This window comes from Cavia porcellus, unplaced genomic scaffold, assembly GCF_034190915.1.
Source record: "Cavia porcellus strain 051 isolate PalLab524CR breed Dunkin Hartley unplaced genomic scaffold, mCavPor4.1 scaffold_11, whole genome shotgun sequence".
NCBI classification, from domain to species: domain Eukaryota; kingdom Metazoa; phylum Chordata; class Mammalia; order Rodentia; family Caviidae; genus Cavia; species Cavia porcellus.
The window spans coordinates 27,067,875-27,094,936 of NW_026947494.1; the positions used below are offsets into that span (position 1 = coordinate 27,067,875).

General features: G+C 39.8%; 1 long non-coding RNA gene across 1 annotated transcript; it reads right to left on the reverse strand.

Annotated features, from left to right (window-relative positions):
- Window positions 1-1,628: 1,628 nt before the first annotated feature.
- Window positions 1,629-24,241, reverse strand: LOC134478066 (uncharacterized). Its single transcript, XR_010050426.1, has 2 exons — window positions 23,806-24,241; window positions 1,629-2,302 (listed from the first exon to the last, which is right to left on the reverse strand). It is a non-coding gene; the product is annotated as an uncharacterized LOC134478066 (long non-coding RNA).
- Window positions 24,242-27,062: the final 2,821 nt, after the last annotated feature.

Consider the following 27,062-nt stretch of genomic DNA (forward strand, 5'->3'; position numbering starts at 1 on the left):
AGTAGCAAGTTCAAGACCAGCCTGGGCTTCAAAGTGAGTTTAAATCCAGCCTGAGCTGCACAGCCAGACCCGATCTCAAAAGACAAAAGCAAACAGTATTCCACCTTTCCAGGCATTTCTTCTCTATTTTCTCTTTACTTCCTCTGCACACCACCCCACCCCCATAGTAGCCCTACTCCCCCCCACCCCAGAGCCTGTTCCCCACTAGTGCTGAACTCAGATTCTCATATTAAACTACAGCCCCAGCCTCTTTTTAATTTTATTTTTAGGAGGGCTGGGGATTTAGCTCAGTGGCATAAACGCCTGCCTGGCAAGCGCATGGTCCCGAGTTTGATCCCCGGTTCAAAAAAATTTTTTTATTTTGAGACAGTGTCTAAGACGCTAAATTGTCCAAACTGGGCTCAAACTTTTGATCCTCTTGCCTTAGCCTTCCAGGTGCTGGGATTACAGGCATTTTCAGTCTTTCCTCATGCAGTCCCCGTTCTGGTGGACTGTGCCCACTACCTTACCTTTTTCTTGCCTCCTCAAATGCCAAGTGCTTCATTTTATCACTTCGCTTTCTCCATGCCATCCCCCAGTCTCCCTGCTACTCGTCTGTACTCAAAACTAGATACGATCACTAAAAAGAAAATTAAGAGATGAAATTCAGGGCTGTATCTCACCTTTCTTTCGGAGCAGAAACTGCTTCAGTTCTTACTGTGTCAACCCTACTCCCCCATAACTCCTGCAAAAGTACAGGTTCTGAAAACCTGTCTGATTTGTCCCCTTCCTCATTTCAAAAAGAAAAACTGCAGAACATTTCAGGAAAATTGTCACTGCTTTTGAGAATACTGATGTTTCCCCAGGCAAAAGGTATTTGTGCTTCAAGTGTGTTGCTAGGAAAAAATATCTCCTACACGTAGGATACTAGATCAGCATTTTTAAGGTGGTTTACCTTAAGCTTTGAGTGATGAAGCTTCAAGACACTGACTTAGCTGCTTTCATAAAATTCTCTATTACTAGGGTATTTGAACAAAACTAGGGGAGAAAAGACAAATGTTAATTACCTGCCTACAAGGACTGTCTAAGCCAGTTTTATTCTGGGCTATGTGAATGACCGTTAGAAGGTATTGTGTTGTTGGCACACCCATAAACAAGCATGCGGCTGCTCTAGGTGTGATGGTGCAGTCCTGTAATCCCAGTACTCAGGAGGCTGAGCCAGGAGGAGCATTACAAATCTGAGACCAGCCTGGGCTACAAATAAGTCCAGGGCCAAAGTGAACTGCATCTCAAAACTGGTCTCAAAAAACAAAACAAAGCAAAACAAACAGCATCAACAACAACAAAACAAGCATGCAATTGGAAAAGGAAAGCAGGCCTCATCTCTTTTTTTCTTAGGGATCAGAATAGGAGGTGCTGCAGTACTAAATATTGTTTACAATGGCTTCTCTTTAAAAATGCAGCCTGTGGGAAGAGTTTTAACTTGCCCCTACCTTGGGTTTATTTAAGGAAAGGGTTTTGGAGAAGACAGGAATTAAACCCCCCCCCCTTAGTCATAGGATGACTTGAACATGTTATTTGACCTTTGTGAACCTGTAAGACAAGAACACCAATGTCATCTGTTTCACAAGATTTTCGTGGGCATTAAATGAGGTAGCATTTACATAACTTTTTATTGAAAAGAATAAATCAGATGCTTGTGAATCAATTGCCTAGTACTGTGTGAATCACTCACCTACAACAAAAAAGTAGGTGCCTCTGCCCTTGAAGATTATATTTCCCAGAGTGTCCAGTGAGGGCAACGTGACAGCAGCAGTGTACAATCTTCTGGGCGAGTGATGTGAGATAAGCAGAGATGTGGAGGCAGTTGATTATAACATCTGCGCCCTTCATAGCCAGAAGTGGTTCCTAATGCAAATCTAAGCAATCCCTCTGTGATTCCCATCCCACTCGAGGTAAAGCAAAATTCTTCCATGTGGCCTACAAGATTTTAGGAGGTCTAGCCTTGCCTTTCCCTCCTCTTCCTCATTTTCTCATTCCACATACATTGGTCTCCCTAACAGGACTTTGCTTCTCTTTGCCTAGAATGTTCTTTCTTTTCTTTAATTGGTTAATCTCTGTGTTTGAAGATCGCGACTCAGTCAACCCTTCTTCATCCTTCCCTGTCCTCAGTGGCCAGCCTTTTGTCACCTTGATACAGCTGCAGTCTTAAAACATGTTGTGGGATTCTTCGATGTGTATGTGTTTCTCCCCTTCCACCATTATCTTCATGGGGCAGAATGCCAATGTTGAGTGTCCGGTGAGAGATACCCCATAGGTACTTCTGGAAAGAATAAACCAGACAGTGCATAACTTAATCTTTCTTTGATGATTCAGAGGGTAGTTCAAGGACCTGTAGTGCCTCAGGGTAATAATTATGAACCATTATTAGGATTTTAAAGCAGACAGATAAGAAAATGTTAACTGGCAGTCCTGTTAGCCACAAGGTGGCACTAGCCTAAGAAAGCCAGCCTCTAGCCTTTCTGGAAATACTGTGTAACCTTCCATCACAGTTTTTCAGTCAAGGCCTGGTATTCTGAAAGACCATATTAAAATATGGATATATTACCCAGAAATGATATCATATTAGCTGCTCTATACCAAGAGGGCTGTATAGGGAGGTGAATAGGAGTAAAGATGATAACTGGTCCCAACCAGATTGAAATCCCAGTTGTGTCACTCATTACTGTGGGATCTCAGCTACTTTTCTGTGCCACAGTTTTATTATTCTCTGTAAATCAGGATGTAAAAGTAGAACCTATATCAGGGATTGTTGATAGGGTTTTAACTTCCTCATAAATGTGAAGCTGTAGATCACTACTTTGTTTGTTGTAAGCAAGGTGTGAGTGTGGGCTTTGTTCTATTGCAACTAGTCTCACAGTCAGAAAAGGAGCCAAAGAATGGGAAGGGGAAGATGACAAGCATATGAGAAGTATCTAGATAGATCAGGGTAGGATGAAAGATCAGAGAGGCAAGGAACAAATTGCTGTCCTTCCATTGTTTTTGGAGATCCAGGGAGAAGGAGGGCAGGAAACTCATTCAGAGCTTGTGATCCTCTCCTCAGATAGAAAATGGCCATCGTTGACTTGGGACTAATATCTAAAGAAAGGGAAATCATGCACCAGCATTGGTGTTGATTCATACAGCCTCTGATGCCAGGCATTGGGGGACCTCATCAGCCCTGGCTGGTGATAGGAGGGCATAGCATATGGAGAACAACAGGATTATGAAAGGCAGCTGAGCCAGCTGTTGAACTGGCTCCTAAGGCGCAGGCAAGGTATGTGAGTGTGTGATTCAAGGGGTAAAGCCCTGGTCTCCTTCAGGACTTCAGCTGCTGGAGTGTGGCAGTGGAAGACGGGAAGTAAGCCCGTCTTAACACCCCTCACCTGTGTTGTCTAAGCAGAACGAACCAGCAGAGTGAGTCTGAATTGAATCCTTGAAAGATTGCTGCTGGTTAAGCTATGGTGGTCTAGCAAGTAGGAACAAGAATATAAGTGAAAAATGGAGGTAGAATATAGCAGCAAACAGATTTAAAATGAAATCAGGGTAAAGCCAGGAGGAGGAGGAGGCTGAAACAATGAGCATCCTACACAGCACCTGCCATTTATAAACCCCCTATAGTCTGAGGTGTGATGTCTACCTTCCCCCTAATGAGCTAGACACCAAGGTGTTGCCAGACAAAAGGTCTCAGAGCTTTCTTAGAAATTCTAGGCTGGTTCCTAAGACCATGCCCTTGACACTGCTCCAGGGAAAGCAGACCATGGTGCTTAAAGGAATCTAAAACCTCTTTCACCATGCACATATTCTGATTCTTCATCTCATTTGGTAGGGTTGGTCAAAGATGGAGATCAAATGACAGAATTCATGCTGAGAATGTAGACAAGGTTAATTGGCATCAAAGGTAAGTGGAGGAAAACCACAGTGCTTAGTAATTTCTGTAACATTGAACATGTGTAGGAAGCACTTTTCAAGTTTTTAGGAAGGACAGGGGCTGGGGATTTAGCCCCGCGGCATAAGCGCCTTGCAAGTGTGTGGTCGTGAGTTCAATCCCCAGGACCAATTAAAAATAAATAGAAATTTAAAGTTTTTAGGAAGGCCATAGGGTAAGTCTGTGCTGAGAAGAAAGCCATGCATACAGCCTCTGCTGAGTTCCTGGTCCAGCAGGTACTATCTTATCCGGGGGAATGTTCAATGGATCTTCTGATGTAGCCTGTTGCCCTTAACAGTTATTATCATATCCTCTTGGCTATAGAATTATTCTGTCAGTGATGATAATGTGGGGAAAAGTTGGGGAGAATAACCCATACAATGATATGCTTGTTGAGAAGAAGCATAGCACTGTGTTAGGTTAGAAGCATAGCTGTGTGAGCTAAGAAATGTACTGCACTAAAAGAACATTCTTCAGAAGCCAGTTGAAGTTCTTTCTAGAGTTTTTGGACAGTGGATGGTACATGGTGGGTAAGGAATGGAGACATAAAAGACTTTAATTAAGGGATAAACTGAGAACCATGGGCTCAGATCAGACACTGGGATAATCATGGATTTTAAATGTTTCCTTGATAAGCCTCTAGTACAAAAATAGGATTAGAGCAGAAGATGTCATGTCATTTCAGGAGGAGATTTTATGACAGGGTGGTTTTTCCAAAGGCCACATTTTGTGAGCTTAAATCGTATCTGCACCATTTTTTGTGTGTCTCGTACAAATTTTTAACCTCTTTGAGCCTCAAAACTTTGAGGAAATAAAAATAAAGAATTCTGAGAAAATAATGATACCTCATATGGTTGTTGTGGTTATTAAATGAATTAATATGTAAGGTTGGAACATTGCTTGGCATATCAGCGCTCAATACGTGTTGTTAGTGTTGCGATACAATTGCTTTTCTACCATCTTCAAGACCATGGCTGCAGACAAGCAGGCCCATTAAGAAGTTACACTGTGAAATTAAGCGTGGTAGTTTCTCACAGGAATTCCAGGATAATATTTGGGCTATTTCGGTTCTGTAGTTGTTTTGACATATGTTAAAGATGATAGTGTGTGGAGGATATCTATTAAAAAAGAGATCCCCGGGGGTTCTTGGCTTATGTCTAATCCTCTAAATAAACTCTGGAGACTTGCTGGGGCATCTTTGTAGCAGAAATAACAGGTGTGTGTGTGTGTGTGTGTGTGTGTGTGTGTGTGTGTGTGTTTATGGAGTTCCCCAGAAAGTAAAAGCTGGTGGTTTTATCGTTCATGTTCAGGGGCAGCTACTGTAAAATTACTGGTAAGTGTGATTATTGCTCACATGAAACTTTTTTGGTTACTATAAGAAAGAATAGTTATTTGCAATATCTTTGAGAGTATTTGAGAAGAGAGCATCTTTTAGCTTAAACAACCTCTAATCTCTGTTATTCTATTATAACTAGTTTTTTCAATTAAATGTTTAAATTAAGATATAATTCATATCCCATAACACTCACCTTTTTGAAGTATTAAATTCAGTGATTTGTGGTACATCTCCAAAGTCGTGCATCTATCACCACTATCTAATTTGAGAATATTTTCTTTAATCACTGATGAGTCTTATGCCCCTTAGCATTCACTCCTCATTTCCACCTCCTCCCAAGCATAAAAGTACTTTCTGTTCTTTTATGTCTGGATTTGTCTGTTTTAGGCATGCAAATTAAATTATAGAAAGTGTGGCTTTTTGGGCTTATTTCACATACCATAGTGTTTTCAAATTTCCTTGCCCATTGTTTGCATATATCACATTTTATTTATTCACTCATATATTGAAAGACAATTATATTGTCTCCATTATTTGGCTGTTATAAATAATGCTACTATGAACATTGATGCACAATTTTTGTATGGACATCCACTTTCAGTTCTGAGTGGAATTACTGATACAACGTAATTTTAACTTTATAAATATCTGAAATTCTTTCCTCTTCATAACTGCTAACCTTGTTCAGTTTTTCCACAGTATTCCAGTACTTCACTAGTATAATAATTGGTGTCTTCTTAAGAATATTATTGTTTTCAGGCTTATCTTCCACACAATTAACAAACAACCTAAATTTAGTTTTGTCTGACACTGGGGGTGGGGGGATGGGTTTACCATGGTGCTATAACCCGAGTCCTCTTTCCTTTGTTTTGAAAAGTTGGCGAAGTTGCCCAGGCTTAACTTGAATTTATGATCTTTCTGCCCCAGCCTCCTAGTAGCTGAGATTACAGGCATGCATCGCCAGGATCTAAGATTTTCTTAAAGCAGTAATATGAATAATTATATATATTATAGTGTATTATCATTTACTCTTTATAAAAACCCATGAGGTAGGCACCATTATTATCATATTTTTTAACTTTGAATTCACAAAGCTGGTGAGTGCCAGAGGCAGCATTTAAAGTAGGCCTACCTGACTCCAGAATGCTCTATGACATATTGCCTCCCTGAAACACATCTGACCAGCATGCCACTATCTTACTGCAAACCCAACAAAGATTTGCACTTTGAGAATATGTCCTATTACTAGTGGGTAAGTAGAGTCTCCTTCGTGTTTTCAGGTTTAGTAAGTATGGCTATTTTTCACCTATAAATGCCTAGAGCATTTATATTATTGTCTCTCCAATTATTTGATATCCCACACATGAGTTCGGTCCCAAAACAAAATAAAACATATGTCTTTGATATCTTCTTTTTGCCTTCCCAAACTACCACCTGATGGATTGGCACATAAGCAGAGACCAGCCTATTTTGGTTCTCACAGCTCCCTTGACATTCTATCCAGCACTTGGTGTTTGCTGCCAACTCTCAACACCCAACACCAGTGTTGTAAAGGTTTCGTTGTGTCAGTAACACATTCTTAGGTGTCTAAAGAACCTCCAGAACTTGGAGCAGCCACAGGAATAACTATTTAAAGGCTTGGAGAGCCTGGGGATATAACTCAGTGACACAGTGTTTGGCTAGCATACGTAAGGCCTTGGGTTCAATCCCCAGGACCCGCCCCCCCCCCAATGTATGGAAAGATAGAAGTTTAGAGAAGAGTGTTAGCCTCACTGTGAGCTGAATTAGAGCTTCATAATTATATCCATGAGACCTGTCAAAGAACATATCATTTTAGGGCTCGTAATATCCAATAGAACTTTGATCAAAAATGGAAATGTTGAGGTCATGAGTTTGATCCCTGGTGCCAAAAAAAAAAAGGAAATGTTTCCCATCTGTGCCATCTAATTTGGCAACCTCCAGTCATATGTGGCTACTCAGCACTTGAAATGTGGCTGGTGGCACAGAAAGTAAAATTTTATTTTTTTATTTTAGGGGAGTTGAAACAGGGTCTCACATGTAGTTCAGGCTGGGCTTGAACTCACTGTGTAGCCAAGGCTGGCCTCTCGGCAATCCTCTTGTCTCAGCCTCCTGAATGCTGGGATTACAAGCATGTGCCACCAGGCCTGGCTAAAACTAAAATTTTAACTTAATTTCAGTATCCATAGATAGCTGTGGCAACCATATTGAACAATAAAATGCTAAAGCTCAGCGATCTAGGGTCAAATCCTAGTTCCACTATTTCTTAATGATATGACTTTAGACAAATTACTTTGCCTCTTTGTGCCCTGATCTACCCATGTATAAAATACGGTACTAACTCCTACTAACCCCATAACTAGGAAGTGAGAACTAAATAGATAAACACATACTTGGGGTACATGGATCCATGAAGCTTATACTAGGACAGCTGGGGAAAGAGATGGCTGATAGCCATAAAATGAGTCCTCTTGTCCACCTAGATAATGGAGTGTCTCCTCTCTCTACTAGAAACACGTTTATTTGGTGTATTAGTTTCCTGTTGCTGTTATAACAAATCACTACTGAATTCTGGCTTAAAGTGGCCCACATTATCTTATGATTTGAGTTAAGTTTTCCTGAGCTAAAATCAAACTTTCAACAGAGCTGCATCCTTCTGCCTCATAGAGTTCCTATGACCAGTTAATGAAAGAAACAGTTTCTAGGGATTTCATGTTTTCCTCCATCTTCAAAGACAGAAGCATAGCATCTTCTGATATGTCTTTGACTATGGTTCCTGCTGTGTTGCCTTTTTAAGGATCCTTGGGACCATCTGGATAATCCAGCATAATCTCCTTATTTTACAAACTTAACCATATTTGCAAAGTTCCTTTTGCCATGTAGAGATTATGTATTTTTAGGTTTGGGGACACTAAGATACACAAGAGATGAATATCTTCACATTCCATGATTTTTCTGAAAGTTCCACCTGAGATTCCTTTCCCTGAGATCTTTTTGTTACAATTGTTTAGCCTTTGCCTTTCCTGTCCTTAATCTGCTGGCTAACCTATCATTCAGTCCCCATTTAGAGTACAGATCCGTACTTGGTCTATCTTTACACACAAAGTAGACTATAAGGTGTACTTCCTCAAATCTATCCTTAAACTATATTGAAAGTCCTCTAAGAGAGACGACAGGGCAGCATGTGTTTAAATTCAGCTCAGACTAGCATACCATGTGAATTGACCAGCATCCCTTGATTCCTCCTTTTCTAACTCTTTCATTCACTGATCATAGAGAATTCTCCACGAGTTCTGCAATGGTAGCTAGGGGAGGAGAGTGCAAGGTAACGGAAACAGGTACCATGGGATTCTAGTCTATCTGTTTATAGTACTTTATTGGTACCTTCTAGGCTGCTCACGTGCATGTACACACACACAACTTCTTTTCACTTCTATTTTGCAGTACTGCTATGCATATTAATTCTACAGTGTGGTGTATCAGATAACACAACTCATAATGGGCAGTTCTCATATCTGTGAGAACTTGGGGCCTGTTATAGTTTGGAAATTGTTTAAATATGTCTTCTAGTTCATATGTTGGAAGTTTGATCCTCAGTGTGGTGACACTGAAAGATGGAAACTTTAATAAGAGGTAGGGACTTTCTGAGCATAGCAGCGTGTGTCTGTAATCTTAGCACACTGTTGGGCTGAGGCAAGAGAATCACAAGTTGAAGCGTAGGCAATTTAGCAAGATCTTGTATCAGAATAAAAACTTAAAAAGAGGGGAAAAAAAGAGGGACTGGGGATGTAGCTGAGCACAAAGGTCTTGAGTTCAATCCCCAGTACTAGGGGAAAACAAAAGTAAGGAATGGTAGACAGGCTTAAGTCATTGGGGCAAATTCCCTTGGGAGGGATTAAAGAAATTTTTTGGGCCTCCTGGGCCCAAAAAAGAGCAAGTTGTAAGGGCTGGGGATGTAAGGCAGAGATAGAGTACTTGCTTAGCATGTGTGAGGTCCCATGTTCAAGCCCCAATACCATATGCACACACAGAATGTTTAAGAGCAGGTTGTTATAGGAGGGAGTTTGACTTTGACCTTGTATTGTTCTCTGGCTTCTGGTTTTGAGATGTGATCTCTTGCTACCACAGATGCTGCTGCAGTTACAGTGCTGTCCACTGTCCACCCTGAGGCCCTCACCAGAGCCAAGCCCATTTTGGCACATTTGCCTTTAAATCCCTGGACTGTCTGTTAAATAAGTCCTTTTTCTTTAAAAAGTTAGTTTTTCTTTTAAAAAGTTAGTGATGAAAAATGAACTAATACAAGGTTCCATACTCAATTGTTCAGTCTCTGTCAGGTCCTAGAAACCTCATAGGAGCTGTTTCTCAATGAAAGAATCTGACTCTAAAGCCTTTGGAGCTTTGCATTTGATTTTCTCCTTGGAGCGTGCCAGAGGCTATGTACAGTGCTGCAGAAACTTTCAAATTGGTGTATTGTTTAGTCATAAGGCCCAGTGACAGAGCATCTGGGACCATAGCCTGGACCTGCTTTGAAACTTTTTCTTAATCCAATTCGTCCTCAAAACTGGTAGCCTCAGATTGAGTTATAGCAGCATGCTTTCCATTGCTGGCACAAAATAGCTGACATATATAATTTAAAGAACATCCTAGTACTCAGGAAATAGAGGCAGGAGGATTGCTGTGAGTTTGAGGCCAGCCTGAACTGCATAGTGAAACTCTGTCTTAAAAAACAAAACAAATAAAAATAAAAAAGGAAGATTTATTTTGGCTCATGATTTCAGAGGTTCTAGTCCATGGTTGTCTGGCTCCAGGGCAGAAATATCATGATAGAAGGCCATGGCAGGGGAAAGATGTTCACCTCATGGCAACCTGGAAGCAGGGAGCAGGAGTAAGAGTCAAGGAAGAGAAGCTTGTCATGCTGGTTTTCCTGATGTGAACTCAGCTGTTATCATCAGAGGAGCTTAGGACTTCACTGCGGCTAAGGATAACTACAGGGAGTTATCCTACGGGGAGCTCTGGTCCTTACCTTGAGCATTGCTTCCTGGCTCCTGTGTAGATCCCTCAACCTGCTGGCACAGATCCTTCATCTCAGACTGTACCCAAAGGTACAGACTTTCTAGTTTCCACCACTGACCTTTGGGCCTTCCCAGGGTGGATCCTTGATACAAACTTACATGAGATATTGTCATGGGCTCTAGGCCTCCAGCTGGACTTGTGGAGGACATTGCCATGGCTCTAGGTCTTCAGCTAGACTGGTTTAGGACATTATCATGGGATCTAGGCCCTCAGCTGGATTCTTTGGGTCTCTAGTATGTGGACAGATCTCCTGCACTCTTCTGCATTTGACTCTTTGGATGAGTCTTACAAAAATAATCCTTAAATTATGTGTCCTGTATTAAGCCCTTTCTGTTGTAAACCCTGATTACAACACTTTCCAACATTAGACCTTTAATTAATACTAAGACTCTGCAGCTTAGTTGTCAGCCACTTTTCCCCCTTGTAACTTCAAAGGAGATAAAGAATTTAGTTCAAAACTGCCACTGAAAATGTTTGACTAAAGGTTTTGTTTCTTAGTTGGATATCCCTTGATTCCCTGATACCTCGTCCTATCCCTTCGTTTCAGCTCATGCCACTCAGCAGAGACAGTGTGAGCAAGTATGATGCCATTACCCTGTGGGGTAAGTCACAGTTTTGTTTCTGGGCAAGCTTAAGCTCCAAATCTCCTCCTCAAACAATTGGGCAACCAAATTTCATTTTTCCAATTCTGTTTCTTTGCCTACTCCTGCTGTACTATACACTGCTACTTAGGGTCCCAGAAAAAAATCAGTGAGTGCATTCAACTTGGATAATTTGGCCTAAAGGATCAAGGAAAGGAATCCTGGAACTCTGAGGAAGGGAGCTATTCAGAGAAGATCACTAGATAGGCCAGTTGGCCTGGACGGGAGGGTGTCGGGGAGAATCAGTACCCTAGCTCACTCTTCTCCCTCTCTGATGTACCAGGGCTCCACACTGACTAACACGAAGCCTATGTAATTCAGACAGCTCAGCCTCCCCAAACATAGGACGGCGTGGAGAACAGCTGAGAGTAGATCTGGAGGAGAAGATAAACAGGAGTCTCTAACCCAAAGACAGAATAAAAATCAAATTTGTATGAGACCCAGATTTTTATTTTGTTTTCTTTTGTTGTTTGGTACTAGGAATCTTAACTGGGGACATTCTGCTTGCCAGGCAGGCACCATGCCACTGAGCTATGTCCCCGGCCTGTTTTTAAAACTTATTTTTATGAACTTCTCCAGTTGAGTATTTCTGTCAAACACTTCAAAATCAACACGGGCAAACAAAACTCATTTTGGCTTTCAAGATTGCTACTTTCCTTAAGCCTCCAACTTCAGTTATGGTACCATTATTTATTTAAGGCTGCTAATTCAGGAACGTGGGATATCCCTCCCTTTCCCTTAAATGAAGCATCTCTTTGGTCAGCATCCCATTGATATCTGTTAACTTTATCCTTTCTCTTTCACTTCCCTACCAGGTTTTTTTTCTTTCTTTCTTTTTTTTACTTTAAAAAATTTTTTTATTTAAAGAAAAGAAAAAAAAAAAAACCAAAACAGTAAAAGGGTACAAGTAATACAGAATTTCAAGAAAATAAACAGTAAGAAATCACTAGTTGGGCTGGGGATTTAGCTCAGTGGCATAAGCACCTGCCTTGCAAGCAGGCAGTCGTGAGTTTGATCCCTGGTACCGATAAAAATGAAAAAGACCAAAAAAAAAAAAAAAAAAAAAAAAGAAATCACTAGTTAATAGATTACATATTGTCATCTTAGAAATAGCTGTTCAAGTTACAAGATTAAAGCATACAAAGTGACATTCAAACAGTGAGACTGCAAACAGTTCTGTTCAATGATCCAACAAAAACTTAGTAATATGGTCATCTATCTACACACCTAAACACACTTGTAGTTGTATCCTTTTGAGCACAGTTGTGTCCTTTCCTCTCTTTTTTACAATAACAGTTATACATTTTGGGTTTTATTACTCCCATAGTTCTTATTACTTTTTTCAGGTTTTCTTTTGAAGGGGGATTTATTGATAGTCTTGAGTTCTAAACCTTTTCCTGGATCATTTACTCAAACTATGGTTTTGTTCAAAGCCCAGTCCTCCCTTTTATCTGGAGAAGACCTTACTCTGCCTTGCTTTGGGTTATCCACCACCATCTCCTGGTACTTCCTGGTTTTAAAAGAAGCCCATGTACTTCTCTTAGCTAGGTTCTCTGTTCTTCACTAAAGTGCCCAGAAAAAGATGCTCCTCTCTCTGAATCCATGTCATCAGGGCAAATTCAACTACTGTTATAAGCTTCCACGCATGGAAAAATGACAAGACAAGAAGAATGGCCAGCAGCCACCAGCGTATTGACAAAGGACTCAAGTGGTAGATTTTTAAAAAGAGAATTTTAATGTGCTGCCGTGAAATCACTCATCTTTCTTTAAACAATCCTTCTTATTGTAGCAAAGTAGTATCACATTAGCATTTCCTCAGAAGCACTGGAAAAAATTTTCCTAAGTACTTGAAAAAATTATAACGTTGAAGTCTCTCTGAATCCATTGTTTCCTCAATTTCCTGAGGATAGGAATAATTCAGGAATTCTTCCAGTGATACAAATTTCTAAACCTTGTTATGGTCTCACTAAATAAGAATCCCAAGTGCCAAGGTCTGACAACTGTATGTTGCACAGTTCCCCCAAGTGATTTTATTTATTTATTCACTTTTTATTTTTGTCTTTTTGAAACAGAGTCTCGCTACGCTGTTCAGGTTGGCCTTGAACTCACTTTGTAGTACAGGCTGGTGTTGAACTCACAGTGATCCTCCTGCCTCAGCCCACTGACTGCTAGGATTACCAGGTGTGCACCACTATGTCTGACTCTAGTGATTCTTATCAGGAAAGAAATTGGGAAACATATGTTCAAAACTCATCCTTCCAAGGATCAGGACACTGAAATTCAGTGCTTTGGCTTATGTTCTTGTCTCCTTTAAAATCCATGTGTTGGAAATTTAATTCCCTCCACATTGGGACATAATGGGAGTTTTTAGGTTATGAATGGATTAAAACTATTGCTATAAAACGTCCCCTAAAAACTGTGTAAAAGAAAAGATGAACTGTGATGGGCAAAAGAGGAAAGGAAGCAAGAGAAAAGGACAAAATATATTTACACATGGTTAAGAGAGTTATATAGCTAGTGTCTCTTAGTTCATTGAAAAGAAAAGTTTGTGCTAATATTGTTTGGACAAGATCTAATGTCTATATCTTGCACTCTAAATAACTATTATGAAGACAACAATACACAATGTATTATTATAAGTCTCCTACTAACCTGTTTTGAAACTCTGTTTTATTATTTTTTATTTTTTAACCTTTAAAAATTTTAAAAAATAGAATACTACTCAGCCATAAAGAAGGATAAACTGGAGACTTTTATAGGTAAATGGATGCAACTTGTGACCATTACTCATAAGTGAAATAAATCAGACACACATATGTAAACATCTTATTATCTCAGTAGTATAAGAAACTAAAACATGTATATGCATATGTATATGTGTATGTATATAAAAATGGTTAGGATAATTGTACTGCTGAGTTCTCTGAGTTCATTGAAGAGAAAGATTTGTGTTGGTATTGATCAGGCAATTGAATGCAGGTGTCTTACGCTCTGGCTGAATGATTTGGGGATGACAATGCACAATGTATGTACCATTGTTGCCCCCTGATTGACGTGTTTTGAAATTTTTTTCTTTTTTCTCTTTGAAATAAAATGAATTTGAAAAAATAAAATTTAAAAATTTAAAAAATTAAATCAAGTTCTTTCTGTTTCCCTCCTTCGCTCCCTCTCTCTGCCTTTGTCACTGGTGTCCTTTGTCACCCCAGTGGTTGCCCCTCTGCCATGTGCCGCCTTCCCTTAGAGCTGGCTGAATGTGGACTGAAACCTCCATAAACTGTGAGCTCCCCCTTTTTCAAATAAAGTAAAATAAAATAAAATAAAATATCTCCTAAAGGCCCATGTTTTGGGACTGGGGTTCTCATCCTGGTGCTACCTGGGAAGTGAAAGACCTTCTAAGGGGTAGGGTCTAGTGAGACATCCTAGGTCACTGGGGATGGCCTCAAAGAGGATTGTGGTCCCTTCCCCGCTTGCTTTTGTTTTCTGGATGCCATGAGCTGGGCAGCTTCCTCTGTTACTCACTCCCACCTGCTTTGCCTCAGGCCCAAAGGGACAGGGCCAACTAATCATGGACTAAAACCTGGAGATTGTAAATCTTTCCTCTTTTTAAATTATCTCAAGTATTTTTTAAAAGTAGCAGAAAGTTGATTAACACAGCCACTATTAAAAAGGGTTTGTAAAACCAGGCATGGTGGCTCACAACTATAATCCCAGCACTTGGGAGGTTGAGGCAGGATGATAGTTGTGAATTTAAAACTAGCCTGGGCTACAAAGTGAACTGAAGGCCAGCCTAAACTGCATAGTGAGATCCTGTCTCAAAAGACAAAATAAAATAAAATAAATGAAAAGAGTTTGTGGGGGAAAAAAGGAAGAACTTGAGGAAGTGGATTTTTTTTTATTCCCCTCTTCTGAACCTATGTAACGATATGGATTCTTTGTTGCCTTCTACCTTGTCATATTGTTATGGTTTGTGTCTGAAAGTCCTCCCAAAACCTTATGTGGTCATGGAGACAGGCTTCTAGAATTTGTGATTGATGGTCCAGTGCTGGGATTATGGGTGTGACTGCTGCACCCACCCTAAAGTATGACCTACATACAATATAAGGGACAGAAAGAGTCTTCTCTCTACGCTCCTTCCCTTTTGCCCTTGTTTTTGCTGTCTTCACCACCACGAGCAGTTGTTTGTCTGCCACACCAACTCTGCCTCGGAACAGCTGATTATGGACTGAAACCTCCACCAACTGTGAGCTAAATAAACCTTCCCTTCCTTAATTTTGGGTGTCAGAAATTTTGTCCCAGCAACAAGAGAAAAGTAACTGACACACATATGATCACATAGCAGGAAGGATTTCACCAGATGCCAACATCTTGGACTTCTTAGCTTCCAGAACAGAAATAAATTTCTGTGCATTACAAATTATCCAGACTGACGTATTCTGTTATTGCAACATAAAACAGACTAAGTCACTTGGAGAAGTTGAATAAATTATCAAAGACATCTCTGTGTATACTTGCGGACTGCTTCTGGAGGGACTCTGTCTTTTGGGGAAGGAACCTGGAGGCCTGTAAGTCTAAGAGGCATTTTCATTATAGTCCCTCTCATGTTTTCACTATAGTCCCTCTCATGTTTTTTGTTTGTTTGAGATGGGGTTTCACTATGCAGTTTAAGGTGGGCCTTAAACTCACTTTGTAACCCAGGGTGGGCTTGAACTCATAGCAACCCTCTTACCTCAGCCTCTTAAATGCTGGAATTACAGGCATGCACCACCATGCCCAGCTAAACTTTTTCCTCCTATAATGAAGGAAATGATTTTTCAATTTAAAGCCTAGTTCTGATATATCTGATTTGCATGCATCTTGGAAATGGAGTTGTTTGTACCCTGGCTTCCCCCACTCCCACCTACCTCGAATCTCCTTTCTAGCTATCACACAGCCCCCTCATTTCCCTTTCCTATGCCTACTCCTGATTCTTACACCTGTGTACAGGAAGCCTGGTTAGGCTGGTGGCCAGGAGCACCTGAACAATCCCTTCTTTCTGCCTAGAGGGTGGGGCTGAGTCATCTTCCGCAAGACTTTGAGTGAAAGCCTCGGAGATGACTGCTGGGCTTGGTTGAACCTCAGCCAAGGCCTTTCTAGTAGCATTTGTGAACAATGCCCCTAATCAGTGCCCTGCCTTGAGTACATTCAGAGGAGATAGTGCAAAAATTCTATGTTGGCATGGCATACTCCCAACTTTCAGTTTTGTGTAAATCTCAAGGTCTCATACAGAATTTTCTGTGAAATGAGTTAAAATATTTAAGTGTCTAAATAAGTGTGTGGAGCATTGTGTAGTGAAAATGCCAGTTGTTTCAACCTCTTTAAAAATTATTTGGCAGTATCTATAAAAGTTCAGTGATGCATCCTTATGATTCAGTATTTGTACTCTTAGACAGAGCTTGGGAACTTTACAGGCTTTTATCAATAGCCAAATGGATAAATAAATTTATTCATACAATAGAATATTATTAGTAACAAGAATGAATGAACTACTGCTACATGGATGATTCTTGTAATATAATATAAAATCAGACATAAACATAGATTATGTGTTGTAATTTACATGACATTTAAAAGATGAATCTCAGTTGTTAAAAGTCAAGTTAGCTGATGGGCTGTGACTGGAGAAAAGCTGGTAATACTAGAGTGCACACCTGTAGTCCCAGCACTCTGGAGACTGTGGCATTAGGTTGCAAGTTCAAGCCTCGCCTAGGCTACACAGTGTCTTAGTGAGACTCTGTCTCAAAATAATGAGATGCTAAAGTAGCTTGATGCTAAAGTCCTGAGTTCAATCCTTGATAGCAGAAAAGAAATTAGAGAAGATGAATAACTTATACAAATTTAATTTATAAATGTATAAGCTGGGTAAGAAATGGGTATTTATTAAGATTCATTAAATGCATTTGTTCATGGTTTGTATATTTTTCTGTATGTATGTTTATTTCGGCCTAAACTTTACTTAAAAAAATAACCAGGTAGAGCAGTACATCTCTACTTTGTCAAACTCAAATATCTTTTTTATATAGCAAATGTTATAAAGTGAAAGGAAGTGAAAATTGTAGATAATTATACATATTACATATATAATTTCAAATTTTTTAAATAAAAATTTAATTAAAAATAAATATAGTGAAAAAATCAATATAGTGCCTTAGCAAAGAATAATAAAATTATGTATCTTTGTATATATTAATGTTTGGTGGTACATTCCTTAGAAAATACTGAGTATATTGAATGTTTGCCTCTTATGTAAAAATCTCCATGAAGGCTACAGTTGCAAGACTAGACTGAATTAGGCAATATAGTTAATTAAGAAGGTACCAATAATGTAATTTTCTGAAGAGGTGGAACAATCTGCTAAAATGCTAAACAGAACATAGTACAGCATCTTTCAATTTATACAATAATGATCTCCCTGCAAAGTCTAGAGTGTGTTAAAAGTGTGCAAAAAGTGCTTTTCGAAAAGCAACTTAGAGTCTAGACTCATCTAGTTCCAACCACTCTACAAAATAAGTATTATTGATGTTGTTGCTGGTGTTATCAATTACACCCAGAGTCTCATGCAAGATATTATTCTTAGATTTTGATGAGAAATCTGAGGCACAGAAAGTAAAATAACATTCCCGTGCTAATGTAATGAATAAACCAGAGAACCAGGATTTGCATCCAGTTACCTGATCCCAAAGTTAGAACTTTTAATGTATTTAGGCAGTCTGCCTCTAAAATGGGAAAACCTTCTTTTGCTAAGAATCTGTACTCTGGGCAGAGACAAATGGTATAGTTTCCTTGCTAAATGATTGCTTGGGGAGAAGTCCCAGTGGCCTCTTACATCAGTGACACTACATTCAGCTTTGTTCTCAAGGGGTCTCTTTGGTCTCCTTAGTCAGTAAGGGACAGACTTGGGTTTTTGTTTCATTTTGTTGTTGTTTTTGAGACAATGATTCCCTATATAGTTCAGGCTGGTCGTGAACTCACCATGTAGCTGAGGCTGACCTCAAACTCACAACAATCTTCCTGCCTCAGCCTGCTGAGTACTGGGATTATGGTGCACACCATGATGCCCAGCCTGTCATAGAGGCATTAATTTATTCCAAATGGTCTAGAATCTATGAAGGTGTGTAGGAGCTTATTGGCAGATTCCTGAATGTCCCAGGCATACAGACTTTGTATGCCTATGGCATGTATCTCTAAAACAACTTCCATGGCTATCCATGCTTGCCCAGTATCCACAAAAGGCCTGGAATGGGCATATCTAACCTCCCCTATAAGAGGAGTAAATATGACAGATTAAATTCCACCATTAGTAATCCAAGTACTTTATTTAATATCCTCACAGATCTTTACTTTCACCAGTTTCACGGCAGAGAGCTAGCCCTGAGCCGTTCACTTTTTGGGAAGTGTAAAAATTAGGAATTTTTATTGCAAGGAATAAAAACTACTCTGATGTGATGAAGAAAGGATTGTAGAGGAGAACATTGTGAACTGTCAGATTCAGTGGAAAAGCTGGAGAATCAGGCTTGAAATTGGTGAACTCTGGAGGGCAAGGAGTAGCAAGAGTCAGGCCTGTGGAGGGGAGCAGTCCTGGCTTGCAGCAAGAATTGAAAGAGTGAACCCAGGCTTAGAGGTTGGCACTTGCTTGTGGGTGTGCGGATTTCAACCACAGTAGACTCTACGCCCATGGCAGTGTGACCGATTTCAGAGCCTTTTTAAGTGGTTCTGGGTATACAGTGTACCTCCTTCTTGGTCATAGTTAGCCTGTCAGGAAGGAACCTCAGAACCCACAGCTGACTGGGGGACATATAAAGGCTCACACATCATTTCTCCCACATTAGGTGTCCGACCAGCTGAATGTGAAGGGTTAGGATCCAGTCTGGGGACTCAACAGTATGGCAATCCAGTGCTCCCAGCAAAGCTGAGACTGTGAGCACGTAGTTATGAGATCCTAAACCCAAATTCAGGGACACTGGTGACCGTGACAGCTCTGCAAAGAATAGAGCAGTGGAAGCAGATATCACTTGAGAATATATATATATATATATTATATATATAATCTCCAAAGTATTATATGAATGGCTATAATTTTCTCTACCAAATGAGGAAACTGAGAGATGAAGTACTTGCCCCAGGACACAAAAGCTGTTTAAAGAGACAGAGGCTGAGCTGAGTATGACTCCAAAACTACTTAAACGTGGCACCCAATATAGGACATAAGCCTTTCATGTAACCCAGAAAGATAAACACAGACTCCGAGCTTTGCTCTTTGAGCAAAGAGGATTGGCATCTAACAATGCATCCAAATTCAAGGAAACATATTCCATGGCATTCTGCGTAGAAAAACCATGGCTGGTGGTGTAGCTCAGAGGTGGAGTGCTTGCCTAGCATTCACAAGGCCCTGAGTATAAGAACCAGAGAGCTAAAAGAGGTGAAAATGGGAGGGGATGGCAAAGAGTCAGCATGTGAGCATGTGATTATTTTAAGCACAATTGTTCAACCTTCATTTACCTTGACCCCTCCTGTTGGAGGATACCTAAATGTGGTTCTATGTGTCATGTGGGACTTCCGACATCAGACTGATAATGATACTCATGGGCTCCTTCAGAATTTTGCAGTGGGTCTTGCCCACCAAGTCCTGTTATTTTTTCAAAACAATTTTTATTTTCTTGTGCTAAGAACACATACTATGCCAGGTATGGTGGTGCATGCCTGTAATTCCAGCACTTGGGAGGGTGAGGCAGGAGGATTGCCATGAATCTGAGGCCAGCCTGTATTACATGTTGAGACCCTGTCTCAAAAAACAAACCGAGAGACAGAGAGAGAGACAGAGAGAGAGAGAGACAGAGAGAGAGAGAGAGAAACATAACATAAAATGGACTCTCTTAACTTTTTTTTGATAGGGATCTCACTGTGTCACTGGCCTTGAAACCCTGGCCTCAAGTGACTTTTTCTCACTCAGCCTTCTAAGTAGCTGGGACATACAGATGTGCGCTACCGTGCTTGGCTTAATAAACTTAAAGGAAAGGTGCCCCCGCTTTCTAGAATTTACTCATCTTACTGAACTGAAACTTCATGCCATTGGTTAGCAACTCTTCATTCTCCTCTTTCCCCAGTCCCTGGAAACTACCGTTTTACTCTTTGATTGTACTGTTTGACTGTTTTAAGGTATGGTAAATCACTGGCACCGTAAGTATCCATCTTTATGTAACTGGTTTATTTCACTTGGTGTGTTATCCTTGAGTTTTCTCTATGTTGTTGTATATTTCAGGATTTCCTTCTTCCTTTAAAGCTAGATAACAATCCATTGTGTGTATGTACTGCACTTCCTCATGCCTTCACTAACTGAAGGACATTTAAGCTGTGAACAGTGACGCAATGACAAAACCTGCTACTTTGAACCATTTTGCATATGCATCGAACTTTTTTACACCATGCTTTTGGTCTTGCTAAAATTGGTCAGTGCTTCTCTTTGTCCATATGAATATATTCCTTACCACAACCTCCAAGACTGCATAATTTAACAATTTCAAGTCTCATCTGCAGTCTTCCCAACCTCTCCTCTGGGCCTCACATAACAGATCTACTCCTGTAAGTTTATAATAAACCTGTGAATTGCTACAGCAAATTAATCAGAGGTGAGAAGGGTTGTGGGAACCTGATGTATGGTTGATTGATCAGAAGCAAGGTAAAAACAACCTGGTACCCAGGACTGGCATCTATGGTCTGGGGGGAAACAGTCTTGGGACTGAATCTTCAACCTTTGAGATGGATGTTGTCTCCAAATCATGTCAGGATTGAATTGAACTTGAGGCTATCCAGCAGTGTCTGCTGAAGGAGCATTGCTTGCTTACTTGTAGTGGGAAATTCTGTATCTTTTGAGGTCACAAAAGTTTTCTGTGTTGATTTATGTGGTAAGAAAGGAATAGAAAAACAGACATTATTTTTTGTAACACATAAATTATATAGGATAGATAACCTGATTTCTTCAGTGGATAAATTGTGTTGTAGAAGAGAAGTGGAGGAAGAACTATGATTAAAAGAGATTAAAATGACACATTAACTATTTTCAATGTGTGGGAATCATTTGAACTCCATTAAAATAACCCACAAAGTAAAGAATGAAAAATGTGTGGCATTTATGAAGCAATTAGAAATATGACTACCAAAAAGATAATGGATGCCAGTGAAAGCTATTTTAGCACTGGGCATGGGGGTGCATGCCTGTAATTCCAGCACTTGAGAGGCAGGAGGATCACTGTGAATTTGAGACCAGTCTGGGCTACATAGTGAGTTCAGGACCAGTTTGAGCTACATAGTGAGATTCTGTCTCAACAAAACACAGAAAAAGAAAGATATTTTAGGTGTGATAACTATACATAACTATGTTTAGCGACACATACTCAAACATTTATGGATGAGATGTCTCTGAGATTTGCTTCAAAATAATGTAGGAGGAGAGGAAGTAGATAAGGATGTGGATGACAATCCAGGATTGTCATGGATTGATGATTTAGGGGTTAGGTGATGGACACATGAGAGGCTCATTACACTATTTGATTTCCTTTTGTGTCAGTTTGACATTCTCCGGGGGAAAAAAGATTAACATTTGTGATACAGCCAACACAGTTTGATTGCAGGTGATCATTTCCACCCTAGCAATTGTGAAAGATTGATTTTAAAAACTTAAAAGTTTCACTCAAAAGATGATTGAAAATTTCAAATGCTAGGAAACATTCATCTGCATTTTCTTCCTCCTACACAATGTACCATAATTGACATCCTGGCCCTAGAATTTGTGTGAAATCATGCACGAGGTGAAGTTAATTGCCAGCTCATTCTGAGTCTCTGACTGGAACTCAGCTGTGATTACCTGGTTCTTGGTTCTTTCTAGTTCAGAGATGCAGCCTCAGCTTAGACTTCCCCTGCTACAGAGACAGGCACTGGCCCCTGCAGCCCACTTTTTTGGTTCCTTATGGCCTAAGATCCTCCAGCTGCTGGCCTTTGTGATGGTCTTTGTGTTTTCTCCAGCTTCAGGACATTTGTTTTTTCTATTCTACAGTGTTCCTCCTTAGAACTTACGGCTTGTTCCTTCCTTTGACCAGATGGATCCTTGGATTTGGATGTCCACATGTTCTCAGAGATGTCTTCTTCTCGACATATAGAAAAGAACTCCACATATTCCAATATTTACCTTGTTTTTTTCAAAAATAGCATTTATCTCTACTTAAGATGGGTAATTTTGTTTATGTATTTATGTCTTTTCTTTGTTTTCTTTTTTTCCTCCTCCAAGGAATGTTAGCTTCCTGAGGGGCAGAGACTTTATCTTGTTACTTTGTACCATAGTTGAATCAATGTCTATTGGATAAATTAATGAATGGCTCTTCGAGGACTACTCTGATAATATTATCTTCTCTGGATAATGGAAAGTGAAAATACTACTTAGCAGCCACTTCCTAGGTAAAGTCCTGAAGTATAGGCTTAAGTATGGAGCACATGTGAATTTCCACATGGGATGCCAGGGATTTTTCTCTTAAAAGATCCTGGTACTTAGGGCAGAGAGATTGTCATCTGGCCTCAAGGGATGTAACCCATAGTCTGTTATAGAATGATGACTTTACCTTAACCTTCCCAGCGATATTCTGGGAGAAAAGTAACTCATCCCAGAAAGGGAACTCATTCTTAATCCACAAATACTATTTGGATTGGTGAGGAGCTTGTGCAGAATCTCAAGTGATCTTTAGACTCAATAATCCTGTATCAGTTTCCTGAGGCGGGGGAACCTATATTGCAATGAAAAAATATCAGTCGAGCCTAAGAGCTATAATAATAGCACAGTGGCTCCACTTTATGGCCTCTTAGTGTTTAATCCAGGTGGGTGAAGATGTTTCAGTTGAGTGACAATCAAGGTGAGCTGTACTCTGCCTCTACATCCAGAGCTGTGGAAGGTGTTACAGGGAAGACTGAGGTGGGACCACAGTTCCAGCAGGCAGGATAGACACCCGTATAGTGAGGAATGACTGTTGGAATGACATGTGTCTCTCTCATTGCTGGGACTAAATACCTAATACCCACAATTTAAGGGAAGAGAGGTTCATTTTGGCTCACAGTTTAGGTTTATGATCAGCTGGCTCCCAGGCAGGAACAGGATGGCAGAGAGGCATGATGGAGGAAAGATGCTCAACACAAGGTGGCCAGGAAGCAGAGCAAGAAGAGAGGAGCTGGGGACAAGTATACACCTCTCCAGGTCACGCCTCAGGGATCCTGCCCCTCCTAACAGCACACCCAGCTACTAAGCTCATCAATGGGTGAATCCACTGATGATATAAAACCCCCATGCTTTAATCACCTTCCAATGCATGAGAATTTAGGGGGACATTTTGGATCTAAACATAACAATTTGGGAACCGGATTTGGTGATGCACACCTATAATCCCAGCACTTGGGAGGCTGAGGCAGGAGGATTGCCTGAAGTTTGAGGTCAGCCTAGGCTACATAATGGATTCAAAACCAGCCTGAACTTCATATCAAGACCTTGACTCAAAGAAACAAGCAAACAAAACCAACCAACCAAACAAACAAACAAAATAATTGTAACAACATGAGAGCTTCATAGTACACACTGGAGATGAGAGAAAGAGAGTGTCTGGGTCAGTCATGGTTCATTCCAGTGAGGCTATATTAAAACACACACACACTCACCACCCTCCCTCCACACCCCCAAATTCAGTGGTGTTCAACATCCACGCCAAATTTATGTGTCTTACCTGCAGGTGTTTAAGTCAGCTGTGGTGGTTCTGCTTTAGGATGTGGCTCTGGCCAAGTTTGCCCCTCAAATTTCTCATGTAAGGACCAGTAGCTCCTCTAAGCTGATGGCACAAGTTCAAGAAACCCAGCCAAACCATGTAAGCACATTAAAAAACCTCTTCTCAGATCACACCAATTACTATTTCATTGTCATGCAAATCACATAGTCAAATCCAATATCCATGGGTCATGAAATTACATTCTGTCTTCTTCAATGGGAGACCCTGAAAAAGTCCCATGACAAAGGCTGTGGCTATTTCATTCTATTGCAAGGAGAGAGTAAAGAATCAAGAGCAGAAATCCAGTCTCCCACAGGGCCCATGATGGCTGTTTGGAGGCACAAGTGAGTTACCATGGAGACATCTTGAATGAGAAGAGTGAAACTGAACAGCGCAGAAAGCCCAGAAAGCCCAGGAATGTTCTTTTGTTACTGTCACTTAGATCATAGTCCTTGATTTGCACCCCCCACCCCCAGGCTAAAATTTGAACCTTTTTTTGGTTTTTATCTCCAGGCTAAATTTGAGTCTAGGGAAACTCAGATTATAGGACCATGAACAATCTATCTCTGGCCGGAGGGAAGGCTGGAATTGTGAGCACGTAGAGCTTGTAGATTGTGGCTTTAACCAAACGGCCGCATACTGTGTAGTGAAATGCAGCAATCAAACCTGGTGTCTGTTTCAGGTTTGTATAAAATTACAGATAAAGTTAGTTCTTTGCTATGATTTGGATATGTTTTAAGTGTGTCTCCCAAGGGTTCACGGTAGAATGTTTATGAAACAGAACCTAGTAGTGGGTCACTGAGGCTAGCTTCCTCAGGAACAATTGATATGGTTTTTGTGGGATCTTCATTAATTTGCAAGAGAGGGTTGCTATAAAAAAGCAAGTCTGGCACCTCGCTAGTATCTACCATCTTCTTTCTCTCTTGGATATTTCCCTGTCACAGGCACTCCCATCACAATGCCATTGGCCATGATGTGATACAGCCAGGGGGCCTTTATCAGAGCTAGTGTCATGCTGTCTGAACTTTCATCCTCCAAAACTGTGAGCTAAATAAACCTCTTTTTTATTTTATTTTTTTAAAAGAGAAGGTAAAACTAAACATACAAAAACAGAACAAAGCAGATCAGAAGAAAACAATGTAAGTGACACATTTCAAAACAAGACAACAGGAGATCTACAGTGGCTACCATAATGTCTCTTGTTTTCTTCCAAATGGTTGTCTATATTTTCACACACAATGAATTCATACAGCATAAAATAGTATAAAACTGCTCAGGACAGGGTAATGAAGGCCTTCAAAATCAGACAATATGCAAATTAAAAATGACTGCCATAATGTCTCTTGTTCTCTTCAAAATAGCTGTCCATAACTTCATGTATGTTGAAATTAAATAATACAAACAGACTAAAACCACTCTGAACAAAGAATAGAACTAAGGAATATCCATTCTTCAATCATTATTGGATTTCACGGCATGATGATACCAAATAGATATCATAATGTCTGCTTTTCTTCAAAATAGCTGTTCATTTCATCACACATAATAAAATTGATTCTCATAAACTGTTTAGGAGAAGTTCTAGGCATGTATAAGCCTCTAAATGTATACCTATCCTTTCTTCATTAGAGCAAAAAGCAAAGCAAAACAAAACAAAACAGATTACTAGAAAAATAAGAAACAAAAAGACAAATAACAGTAGCAAAGAGCCCAAAACAATAATGATCAGGCCTTCAAAACATGGTGGTAGGAACAGAACTAAGGCTGATATTTTACATAGTGATCTTCAAGAGTTCCTCAGGTCACCTGACACAAACATGTAAAATTGTTCCAAGCCTATGAATATTAACTGCTTTGTTCTATGAACTTACAGAATTTGTAGCATAATTGTCTTAGCTATCCTGTGTTTATACAAATTTAGATATTTTTTCTTTTCCCTTCCTTTTTCTTTTCCCTGAGATATTATTTTTTTCCCTTTGAGAAGATTCTTACCCTTTCACACTATTTATTGAGAATTTTGTATCTTATGTACTCTTACCATTTCTAACAGTAGGGAGACAATATAGTATTTACTCATGTGAGTTTTTGATTTATTTCACTTATGAAGTTGCATCCACTTACTTATAAATATCTCAGAATGATCATTCTTTATAGCTGAGTAGTACTCCATTGTATAAAAGTACCACATCTTTTTTATCCATTCCTCAGTTGATGGGCATTTAGATTGTTTCCAAGATCTGGCAATTACAAATTCTGCTGCTATAAACATGGGTGCACATATATCACTGTGGTATGATGTTTTCAATTCTTCTGGGAATATGCCTAGAAGTGGAATAGCTGGGTCAAATGAGACTTGCAATCCCAGCTTTTTGAGGAACCTCCAGACTGACCTCCACAGTGGTTGCACAGGTTTATACTCCCACCAACAGTGCAGAAGAATTCCTTTCTCTACCCGCAGCCTCTCCAGCATTTGTTGTTGGTAGTTTTCTTGATCCTGGCCATTCTTTCTGGAGTGAGATGGAATCTCAGTGTGGTTTTGATTTGCATTTCTCTAATGACAAATGATGCTGAACATTTTTTCATGTATTTATTTGCCATTTGTATTTCTTTATCTGAGAACTGTGTATTCAACTCAGATGTCTATTTTTTGATTGGGTCTTTGAATTTTGGGGGTCTGATTTTTAAAAATTCTTTATATGTTCTAGACAGAAGTCCTTTGTCTAAGGGACAGTTCACTAAGATTTTTTCAAAATTCATGGGTTTCCTTTTTACTCTGTTGGAAATCTCTTTTGACATGCAAAAACTTTTTAATGAGATTCCAGTTACTGATTATGGGAAGTATTTACCATGTAGTTTGATTTTTGTTCATGACTTCTCTACCTACCCCTATGTCTTCAAGATTTCTACCTACTTTGTCTTCCAGCAGATTTAGTGTTTCTGTTTTAATATTTAGATCTTTGATCCATTTAGACTTTAGCTTAGTACATGGTGATAGGCATGGGTCTAGTTTTAGTTTTGGGCATACGGAGAACCAGTTTTTCCAGCACCATTTATTAAAGAGACTATTTTTCTTCCAGTGAATGTGTTTGGCCCCTTTATCAAAGATAAAGTGGCTGAGTGTGTTTGTAGTAGTAGTTGTAGCTTCTAATCTATTCCATTGATCTTCAGATCTGTATTATTCCAGTACCATTCTGATTTTATTACAGTAGCTTTGTAGT